Here is an 8245-nt window from a genome sequence, read left to right as displayed (position 1 = left end):
AAAAAAAAAAAAAATGGATAAAAAAAATAGTAAAACTCTATTTCTTCGTGTAGATGCGTCTTTAATATTCAGCTTGTTCAAGCGTAACGCCGAAACGAAAATCGCATATTCGCAGCTGTGTCTGGGTTGTGAATGGTGTGAATGGAAATGCGAGAGACGGAATTTCGAAAGGAAATGTGTCGTCACACGGAACTCCGAAAAAGTATCACATACAGGAGAAAAACAGCATATCCGACGTTCCCTTCTATTGTTTCTCCCAACGTACTTTTCCTTTCCTTCTAACGGAACTGGGCGAACCCGTTTTCGTATCGTTTTCACGATTCGTACATTATCGTCCATATATTTTTGGGCAGTTGATACAATTTAGTCGAAAAATATTATGATATTTTGAAGTTATAATCGAAGAACATTTGTTTTCTATTAATTTTTTACGTCGTGCCACAACTGAAATTTTAATTTGTCAATTGAGCAGACGAGTTAGCTCGTTACTCGGATTCCTAATCTATTGAATTAGCAATTGACACATTCGTCGCTTATTAAATGAGATACTCAATTATTTTATTTCATAATTTAAAAGTATCCGAATACTTATGGACAGTAATGTATGTCATTTAAACGCGAAAATGTGACGAATATCCTGGCTAACTCTGAACATATACGATAAATCTTGCGAATCGAAATGTTGAGAAATCGCGGATCATTAAACGGAAATAATCAAATAAAGAAGTCGAACCGAGCGAATACACTCGAGATTTGTAGACTCAGTTGCATATCCAAACACACAACACACACGCCTCTCAGCTCGCTTTTGTCAGTTTTGCTATAAAAAAGATCGAAGAATTGCGAAATGGATTGAAACACGTACGTCAAAAGTAGTGGTATATCGGACAATTGTACAGTTCGACGAAGATGTTTCTCGTGGTTTAAAAAATCTCGAGAATATCTCGTCTGAAGCATTGTTGCTATTTGAAAGGGATCTTTTAATTTTAGACAGGACGAAATTTTTGGTACTAAATAATTGTACAATCGTCATAAAACACGTGATACGAGTAATAATACATATTAGGAAAGACAGTTATACAAAGTAATAACTGTTTTGTTATTTAAAAAGAATCATGTCTTGATCATAAGGATCATCAAATTGAAATTTAATGTAACATAATGATTGGTAAATGTGGTAAATTATAGGGATTTAAATCAAATTTAACTCATATCAGAGTTTCGTTGGAAATCTCTTTGTCCTTACATAGACGTCTTTCTTCTCATTAGTCCTCATTTTGTTAGTATTTCATCGTATCTTTTATAACACGTTTAATACCTAAATTTCGATACTTGAAAATCGTACCCGAATATGAAAGATTGAATTACTCATTAAAGTAATAAAGTAATAAAAAGTATATATCAATTATGAATAATTAAAAATATTCGACTCATCAAAATCATACTTCGATTCCAAAAAACTTGAAGCAAAATGTATCCTCATTTATGCAAATTTAAAAATTCCTCGAAGAAAAGGAAGAAGAATTTAGAAACTTCTTTAATATCCTCAAAGTGCCATTTATATCATATTAAAAACAGACGACTTTTTTCACAGTACAGCGTACTGAAAGAACGTCGTTGTATTCCGTTCTACATTCATAAAATCTCAGAGCTTGAGCAAAAATTGATAAAACTTGAAATCATCGCGTTTCAATTACACGATATATATGAATGAATTTCTTCAATTTATGGATAAGTACGAGAAAATTGAATTGTTCGCAATTAGTTAAACAGTCACTGAGAATCTCGTATACATATACTTTAGTCCTTGACCAAAGAAGTAAGCGTGTAAAGCGATCGACGATTCATTTTTCTCGCGTACCTCGATTAATTAATTAGATTCACTCCTCGTGTAATAATTAATCGTTAAAATCTTCGAAAAAAAATATCTTTTTGCGTGACTATTTGTACATTTCGTAGATATACCTACTATGTACACTTCAGTAACAGGGAAAAATACCATTGCACCATTGCGTTTGGTGGTCGAATTAAGTCGCATTTCTAACACGATACGTTCCCAAAGATTCGTTTCCATCGGCTCTTATCTTCTCGTTTATTTCAGATTCGTTCGTTCGTGATCTGATTCTTCCGATGAGTCGAAAATCAACATCTGTTCGAGCTTAATCGTAGAGTGTGTATTCATAAAGGAGATTCAGTCGTGGCGAGGAAAAAAGATTCGAAAGCACGTGAAAATATTTTTCGTCGAGAACATTTAAGAAACTTTTTAACTTTTTTCTGAAATTATTACTTCGCTTGTAAATGTCCGCAAATTATCTACAGTCCTCTGTGAATTAATAATATAAAGAATATCAGATAATTGTAAAAAAAAAGGATAAATTATTATTATTCGATATTGCTTCCTATGTATAAAATTTTCTTTGTAATAAATCTAATTTTTCCTATCCTCGTAACGAGCTTCTGCTTATCTAGTGTTTTGCTAATACTCATCTAGTATTTTGTTATTCAAGTGAATCAAATTTACATAAAGATAATGTATATAATTACACGTAATTACGTAAAAGAAATTCTCCCTCGAATATATATTTGCGTTCTGTTCTTAAGTAACGGGTAAGGAAAAAGAGATTCATACCAATCGTTCCTCGAAGCAATCATTCTGTCACCGTCACTCTGTTATTACCATTATCGATTCTATGATGTAAGAAGTTACTGTCTGAATTTTAGGAACTAGCAGTAAGGCATCGTTCGCAGGAACACAAGCGAAAATCATCGCGAAACTCAACTTCGTATGCACGTTTCCTACGTAGGTACCTATACATCACACGTGTTTATAGAGGGTACTGTTCAAGCGGGTTGCTGAACTTTGAGAAAGTATTTTGCTGACGCTGAGGGTGAATTAAAATTTTGTTCAACTGACGCTGAGGTTAAACTATTCTTCGCGTATATTATATACGATACTAAAAAGCTGAAAATTTAAACGTTAAACTGATAAATATGACTTCTTTTCGAACGAAGATTCTAGAATAATTTTACGATGATTTTACTCGCAATTCTATTTTTATGAAAAATTATTAATGAACCATTTTAGATTAATGTGCCTAAGACATTGTTAAATTTCGCTTTTCAAAAAATTATATCTAATAACAAAAATAACAAATATTATTGCTAAAAAGCGTTATTTTCAACCGCGCCGATATTTACAAATCTGTTAATTAAAAGATGACGATAACGATAAGATTAAATTTGCATTCGTAAGCTTTCATTACAGAACACGCGGAACTCTACAGCAAAGTTTAGCCCTGCATAGAGATGTTTCTTGCAGCGAACGAACGTCGAACAGCGTTTTCTCTATACTCGTCGTCGTAGATCCTTCCGAATCGCGCGTTTTCTTCAGCCACGTGTTGCCATTTGCATTTATCTCACTACGAAACCACGAAATATCACTCAATCCTCATAATCGCCCTTGTGATTAACGATCGTTAGAACGTTACGAAAATTTTTTTCTCAATTATTCGCAAATACACGACTGGTGATTTAAATGCATCTAGTAATTAACGTATATGGCACCTTTACGTAACGTAAAACCATTACTAAATAAGGGTATAATAGTCGATAACGAGATAACACATAAGAGAGGAGGACGAGTTTGTTCATTTTGAAAAATCGCGGACGAAACGAGAAAACGTAAGGTATAATAAGTGATTTAATATTTTAAGAGTTGGATATAGGTACCGTCAAGATTAAAACGGGATTTAACTAATTGAATTTAAATAATTAAATTTAACTAAGGATTATTTATTAGCTATTATATATATATATTATATAATATATAAATATATATATGTATATTATATAACTATATTATAGTAGGGGAATCAAATTTTACGTACCACAGAGCTATTTGTACAAAAGCCGATTTTATTTCGATCATTCATCCATGGATTAAAACGTCGCTCGATATTTAAATTGCCAAGCAGAGCAACACTCGATTTAAGTAACATACACATATATACATAATTATATTTTAGATAATTAACCAGCAGAGGATTCTAGTTTTCTTCTTAGGGCTTAGATGTACGTGTATTACATTTGTCTGTATTTTCAGAGTTAATCATTAAGTTTCTTTCTTTCTCGGAATCACGCGATTATCGCGAGGGACGACAGAGACTTCTTGTGTAAAATTTTTACGAGAGAATTCGCGCATTTCGAGCCACCTGAATTTACAAATGTGTGTGTGTCTGTATTCGTAGGGCGAACGACGTGAGATCAGTGCCCAATACTAATAAAATGACCTCCCAACAATGATAAAGAAATAAAGATAAATAGATAAAAAAAGAAAAAAAGTAAAAATAGGGAATATCAAATTAAAAGGAATTTTTTTCTGGTTTGGGAAGATCGTACGAATGCAACGGTACTTTGATCGTCGTTTGCCCAATCGTTGAACGATCATGTCACTTGTATCTCGCTTGACTACACTGTGTAGACTGTGGTCGCTTATGCTGTATGATTTTACAAAGAATAAAGAACACCTATAAGATAGTTTAAGTGGGTTTCGTTGATTGAAACGTGTCGTTCTTGCGGGAACGAAAGCGTATCGTGTTTCGATAATTTTCAGACTTCACGTCGCGAAATCACACCAAATATTGAACAAGCAAAATATACCTATGAAGTTATTTTAGCATGGTATACATCTATTTAGTAACGAAACGAAATGTCCACGAGTCGTTCAAGAAAGAAACGCGAATATCTATGTTCTTAAATTTTGCATCGTAAATTATGATATTATTTTGGCTGTATAATTTTACAAAAAATAAAGAATACTTACGAAACAAGTTTAAACAACGTTTGTTAATCCTTTCAATGAAAACTTCCTGTTTCAAATCCTCTTAGAAAATACAAGAAATCGAATTTCCTAAGTTATGGAAGAAATTCTAAATAATTTTTTAACTTATACATTACTATAATTTTACGATGATAGTACGAACTAAATAATCCTGCAAGTTGTAATAGAAAAGATACTTTGGTCATTCTGCAAAGCAAACGACAAAGGAGTATAATCAAATGTTTGCAGCTTTTTTCAATTACATAAGATGATGCAAGAACTGGAACATAGTTGCAAAAGAATTTAAGCTTTAATATGTTTAGCATCTAATATGTTTTCACACGAATAATTCTATTTTACTTCCTAATACACGATTATGTATAATATCAATTCATTAAACGGAACATTATATCCATTAAATTCAAATTTAATGATATGTATCTTGTATACTTTGGTAAAGACGAATATAATACTCTTCTACACACTAGTTTTCATAGATTTTCCAATTTAATTTCTACAATTGAAACTTCACTGACCCATTGATTGACCCATTTAAGTATATACCCATTTAACCTTATTAACAAATCATTCTTTATTAATAGTGGAATACTATATCGGCTGATAAATTAGAACGATTTTATGTATGTATACATTCGTTTTTTCTTTTGATCGCTTATAAAATAAAACTAAAATCATTATATTTATATAATCAATATTTAATACAGTACAATGTGTACGAATAGAAAAAGGAAATGAAGAAAATAGTTCTTTTCATTGGAGAATCAAACCCTGGTCTCCCGCATGACAGTTAAAAATATTAACCACTATTTTTTTTAAACGAACGTTTATTGTGTCAAAAAAAAAAACGATTTTTACATGAGTATAATAAGTATAACGAATACAAATTAACGACAAAGACTGAAAAATTATTATATGATAAAATTATGCGAGGTTGGAGATGTAACAATTATATACAGAACTGTGTGATATGCAAACTGTATAGAATTTTTATGTAAGTCTAAAAAATATACGAAATATAAAAATAAAATTTAATTCTCCCCGACGGGGAGTCGAACCCCGGTCTCCCGCGTGACAGGCGGGGATACTGACCGCTATACTATCGAGGAATTGATTTCGTGTGTCTTTCATTCTACATTTAAAATACATTACTTTCTTTATAATTGTTTTTAATTTTTTGTAACTACAAATATTTTTTAATATATTTTTTATGTTTGTCCTTTAAATCGTATCTTACCAATGTATATTTGAATCTTGTTACGAAGTCATTGGAGTTTATGTTTGGTCTATATATTATTTTTTTGTCTTAGCTTTTTCTGTTGTGAATTGTCCGCGAATGCGATAGCTCCTTTGTTGTCGCTATTTTGTGGTGTAAATCGTTTATATATACGTTGTAGTTCATCTTTTATTTTGAATAGTTCTTGTAATGGTATTCTGTCCGTCTGTTATGTAAAACTGTTTGTCGTGTAGCATTTTCCATAGTACTTTTATTGAAAATGGCTTGCATTTTTTTTTCTCAAGTTTGAAGAAATGTTCGTCCAGCCAGACTGTATTAAATGGTTTTTCCAGGTCGATGCAGTCGTTTCTTTCTTCTTGCGATTCTCGATCTCTTTTCAATTGTCTGCGTGACCTACACATGTCATCTGCGAATGCGTCAAACAATTGTTAGATATAATTATGTAGTAGTACATATATATAGAGGTGGAAAATTCTTTGCAGAGCTATGTTTGCAACGTTGTCAAAGCTGGATGATCTATTTCATCCTTGACCTTTTGATTTCTTTGAGTTTCGGGCATCCTCTGTAAGAGACTGGATGTTCAGAGCTTTTACAATTTACGTAAGAAGATATTACATTTTTCTCTCTATTGTGATCTATGTTGGAGTGAGATCACTCGTCTGGATCGCGTGGGATATTACATTTAACATTTAATTCAAGTTGCAGTTAAATGCAAGGTAACTTCTCTCAGACATCGCTTGCACAGAATACGATTCCTCTTTATGATTTTGCTCATGCTGCACATGTGTGCAGCAATTTATTCTTATCTCCTTCAATTTGTTAATATCATATCCGCATAGATTTAAACCAGAAGCATTTGGCAGCATTCCAATCTTCTCGCACAAATTTCATAGATGAGAAGCTTTATAAATTTATAACATTTATTTCTTTTATTTATTGCATGTACAGTGTATATTTTCGAAGTTAATTTCAATATTTTTTAATAGAATTGTTGTATGCTTCTCTGTATTAAGTAAATATGTGAAATATCATATATTATTTCATTTCGGTAGGCCATATGCTATTTCTTCATCGGCTACCGTGTTTCTTTGCAATATAGTATAGTATAATGCTTTTATTGTAGTTCATTCGCTCTGGACCGGTCGTTTAAGTAACATACGTACATATATACGTAATGATACTTTAATAATCAACCAGCAGCGAATTTTGGTTTTCTTCTTAAGGCCTAGATGTACGTATATAACATTTGTCTGTATTTTCAAAGTTCATCATTACGTTTCTTCCTGTCTCGGAATTACGCGATTATCGCGGGGGATGACAGAGATTTCTTACGTAAAATTTTTACGAGAAAATTCGCGCATTTTGAGCGAACTTGAATTTACAAATGTGTGTGTATGTATTCGTAGGACGAACGACATAACATCATCTGTTGTCAATTCGCTCTAGTCCGGTCGAGTTCGGGTAAACTATGTTGTCTTCACTTTCCTTTACCTGTAGTAATACCATTAATTTTTCAACCGTTTCTTTTAGTATTCTGTGTTGTTTTAAGATCTCCTCGTATCATGGTTGACTTCATATGTTGACGCTGCTTTTGATTTTGTTATTGGGTTTTGCGCTTGGTGCCATGACTTCTATGGCTATTGTATCCGTCCCTTGTATTGTTATTTTCTTTTTTGGTAGTATATACGGACGAAGTTTTGTCTCCTTATGTATTTCTTTTATCCGTTTTGCAAGCAGTTTGAAGCACTGTGATAGTTTATTTGCGTTTAATTTACAATCAATTCTCGTTAGAGAATTTTAAGTAAATTTACCTGGCGTGGTACTATGACATAATTAATAAGTGTTTTTAGTATGTTTGATTCTATTTGAATCTAGTGCTTAGGTCTAAGGCGTAATGTCTTTTTAGCCTGCGGATCTGTTCCGACGTGTCGAGTAGTTGAATAACTAGAAGTCTAAGAATGAATGAGATATTAGCTACTATACATGTAGGACTGTCGTGATTCGTTTGCTTACTTTTTTGGAATTTATGTATCTACAACTGTAATTGACTATGCATATATATTTACTTTGTTGTTTATTAATTGTATATAGCGTGGTTTTATTTTTAATAATCATTCGTAGAGTCACTTCGATGTGAATCACTTGGATGTACTTTGGATAATTTACAATTA

At 32.2% G+C, this 8245-nt stretch overlaps 1 non-coding gene across 1 annotated transcript; it reads right to left on the bottom strand.

The window, feature by feature from the left end:
- Positions 1-5874: 5874 nt before the first annotated feature.
- Trnad-guc (transfer RNA aspartic acid (anticodon GUC)) lies at positions 5875-5946 on the bottom strand. Its single transcript has one exon. It is a non-coding gene; the product is annotated as a tRNA-Asp (tRNA).
- Positions 5947-8245: the final 2299 nt, after the last annotated feature.

This window comes from Bombus fervidus, chromosome 5, assembly GCF_041682495.2.
Source record: "Bombus fervidus isolate BK054 chromosome 5, iyBomFerv1, whole genome shotgun sequence".
Lineage (NCBI taxonomy): Eukaryota > Metazoa > Arthropoda > Insecta > Hymenoptera > Apidae > Bombus > Bombus fervidus.
This window is presented reverse-complemented; position numbering and strand designations above follow the sequence as displayed.